The 3,937-nt window shown below is 38.8% G+C and overlaps 1 protein-coding gene across 1 annotated transcript in view; it reads right to left on the reverse strand.

The window, feature by feature from the left end:
* Nucleotides 1-3,937, reverse strand: part of LOC103212029 (transmembrane gamma-carboxyglutamic acid protein 1-like) — a gene marked incomplete at its 5' end in the record, with an annotated part of 35,071 nt that overhangs the window by 1,070 nt on the left and 30,064 nt on the right. The window lies entirely within an intron of this gene.

Genomic DNA, 3,937 nt, shown 5'->3' on the forward strand with positions numbered 1-3,937 from the left:
CAAGGTACTCATCATCATTAAAAGTATGTGCTAATTTAGGATCTTGAGTCCCAGGTAGTGTAAATGGTTAACCAAAAAGTCGGTGGTTCGAGTTAACCCATTTGCTCCTCAGAAGAAAGGCCTTGAGATCTACTTCCAAAAAACCAACCATTGAAAACTCTTTGGAGCACAGTTCTGCTCCAACACACATGAGTCTGAATTGATAGTAACTGGTTTTAGGCTTTTGGTACTCAAACACTTGACAAATGAACACCTTGTTTTCTAATTGTTCTGTTGGAGTCCCAGACTTCCGTGACCAAGGTTTAGTAAACATATTTGGACTAAATGTTGCAATTACATACTGTTGACCACAAACAATGTAACAAAACAAAATGTGTATTAAAAAAGAAGGAAAAGAAGAAGAAATTACATACAGCTTCTAGTTGAGGCATGCAGCTAGCGAAAAAACTGTCTTAGGTTGTTTCTAAACCTAGGCCTTAATCCTAAATGAAATGTGGTCTAGTAGTTCAAGTCTTTAATGTTTGTGGGTGGAAATATTTAAAAAACAAAACAAAAATCAAACCCTGACCTGGGTAACTTATTCTCTAAGTCTTGGTTTCCTTACCTGTGAAATGGGATAATACTCATCACCTTATAGGTTGTCTAAGTATTAAATGAGATGATATATATAACACATTTAGTCAACTGTCTGATATATAAACATTTAATAAATAATGTAATTATAATTAAAATTTTCACATATCCTAATAAACTCTGCTTCAAAATAACTGTTTAATCTAGCTCATATCATGGTATAGACTAGACCTTTTTTTTTTAATTGTGCTTTGGGTGCAAATTTACAGAGCAGAATTTGTTTTACATTCAATAGTTTGTGTACATTTGGTTTCACTCCTCGATTACCATCCCTAACCCTAACGCACTCCCCTCCCCTACCTTCCCTGTAATCCTCATTTCCTGTGCCCTTCTTAACTATGTACTCTATGTGAATGTTGCAGGTTTTTATTTTCTTTTTTTCCAATGGTTACTCTCAGTCAGTAAGTACTTCCTAAAAATCATATTTATTTGTCAGCACTGCACATCACTGATGATTTCAGATATCTGTTATCAAAGGAAAGAGCCTTTGGAAGTCAAATAGGAAAAAATGGTGAGGAAGGGAGTTAGATCATTACAAAAAATTGGGAGGGGGAAGATGGCAGAATAGGCAGAGAAGCTACACAGACCATCTTCAACAAAGAAAAAAGAAACCAATTGACAAAGACACAGAAGATAATACTGGAGCCCTGAGCTTTGAAAGGAAGTATACAGAAGAGGAATAGGCACCAACTAGGGGAAAAAACCTAAATGAAAACTGAGTATGAAGATGGATGGAGCTACAGACCGTCAGGTACTCTAACGGGACTAACAGCCTGAATATTTCCAAGTGGGGGTGGAAACTGAGAATTGACCTAAAGATCAGCCCTCGTCACCAAGGGCTGCAGGGACAACTGCGCTGGTGGCCTATGACTAGGAAGGGATATAGCAAGGAGGGAGGCAATCTAAGCTGTGGACTTTCAGCTGTCCAGAGGCCACAGCCATTCTGATTGTACATAAGCGGTGGGCATTTTGGATATTTAAAGTGACCAAGGGTGCAACCATTTTGAATGTTCACCAGTGGTGGGCATTTTGGATATTTAAAATGACAGCACTCTCATTCAGATTCCAAGGAACTAAGAAGGCTTCATTTTTCAAGGATGGCAGGGACATATGGGAGGCTGACAACAGGAATGGAGACAGCTGGTGAGTGTATAAGTGCTGCCAACTAGCTAATAGAAGAACACAGTACCCTGCTTACATAGATGATATCCAATCAAAACAAAGAAAAAGAAAATTGTGGGCAAGTCACTCCAACATAAAATCACCAATTAAATATAAACACATAAATGCCACAATGTCTCAGAGAACAACAGGACATCACAGTCCACACAAAGAAGCAAGATAAAGCAGAAAAAACAAGGGACCAGGATACAGACCTATGGTAGTTCAGTTTGTATGTCAACTTGGCTGGGCCTCATTGAGTGGCTGGGCAGCTGGTGGTAGTTATTCCCCATGATGAGACTGGCAATCAACTCCATGGTGGGATCTGCCTTGGGGATATGGTCTGCTTCCTGTATATAAGGAGAAACCTTGGGGATTGTCTGTAGCTTACGGCACGCTTGAACCCTGCATGTAGCCATGTCATTGCTCAGCAGTCTGCCATGCTCTGCCGACACTTGGACTTACAATGGACTTGAAGTAACGGCCTGCCATGTGATTTGGTAATATTGGGATTTTTTATTTGTCAACCTTGAGCTTGGCAGCCTCAGCAGCCAGCAGCTGTCTGAGTGAAGAAAAGCCTCTAGCTTCAGTGGGTTGGGAGCTAGAGGAAGAGCTGAAGCCCAAGATCGTGGGGCTTTCACCCAGCCCCAAGAGTCTGGCATTATGAACTTGGACTTAAGAGCCTCCAAACTGTAAGAGAATAAACTCCTGTTTGTTCAAGCATCACATTTGTGTTATATTCTTGTCGGAGCAGTACTAGGTAACCAGAACAAGATGCAAAACACATCCTTGAGGAAGAAGCAGAATTGGAACTCCCTGATAAGGAATTCAAAAGAATTATATTTAGGTACCTTCAACAGATTAAGAGACAGATCAAGGAGAACACTGGCAAAATTGAGGAAAACACAGAGAAAAACCTGGAACAATTTCAAAAGACAATACAATAAAAAAATGACAAAATAAATGAAAACTGAGAAATGATACAAAACCTACAGAGAGAAGTCCAGAAGATTAATACTAAATTTACAGAAATAGATAATGCATTGAATGGGCAAAGGAGTAGAATTAAATCAATGGAAGACAGAATTAGTGAGACTGAAGACAAATACCTCAATACTTCCTTGGAAAGTGATCAATCAGAAAAAAAGATCAAAACAAAATGAATAAAGCCTAAAATTCATGTAGGATACCATCAAAAGCAATCATCTACATGTAATTGGAATTCCAGAATACAAAGAGACAAAGACAACCACTAAGAAAATTGTCTGTTTGTTGGAAGAGAATTTCCCTAGTACGACGAAAGATGAGAATATATCAATTCAAGAAGTCCAACAAACCAAAAACAGAATAGACCCCAAAAGAAAATCACCAAGACATATCATCATCAAACTCACAAAAACTGAAGACAAAGACAGAATCCTGAAAGCAGCACAGGAAAAATGAAGATTTACCTGCAAAGGGCAACCAATAAGATTAAGCTCGGATTTCTCAGCAGAAACCCTGCAGGCGAGAAGGTACTGGGATGGTAATATAAAACCCTGAAAGAAAAAAATTCCAACCAAGATTTATACACCCAGCAAAATTTTCCCTCAAATATGATGGTGAAATTAGGACTTCCCAGATCATCAGAAATTAAGAGAATTTGTTAAAACCAGACCAAACTTAGAAGAGATGTCAAAGGGAGTCCTTTGGACAGAGAACCAACAATAGCAAACAACAGCTGACCATTAACACACATGATGACATAACCCAGAAATCAATCCAGTTATGGAAGTATCCAAAGTAAATAAGCCTACAAGACTGTAAACAGGGAACCAAGACATCAATTGACAAATGAGGACAACCACAAAACAAAAAGAGGGAAAAAATTGTATAGTTACAGAACTTCTAATGGTAGGTAAGTCAAGACAATGGCAAGATAGAATGGACTGTTCTAAACTTGGGAAGAAAATTTATAAATCACAGGGTAACCTCAAAGAAAAATGATAAATCTTCACATCAAAATAAAAAAGAGGACCAGCACAAGTATTTAGCAAATACTAAAACAACAGCTCTGGTAGCATAGTGGCTAAGACACTTGCCTGCTAACCAGACGGCTGGCGGTTCAAACCCACCAGCCACTCCTCGGAAGGAAGATGGGGCA

Source organism: Orycteropus afer, unplaced genomic scaffold (genome assembly GCF_000298275.1).
Source record: "Orycteropus afer afer isolate SDZICR_OR568_19922 unplaced genomic scaffold, OryAfe1.0 scaffold00838, whole genome shotgun sequence".
Taxonomy (NCBI): Eukaryota; Metazoa; Chordata; class Mammalia; order Tubulidentata; family Orycteropodidae; genus Orycteropus; species Orycteropus afer.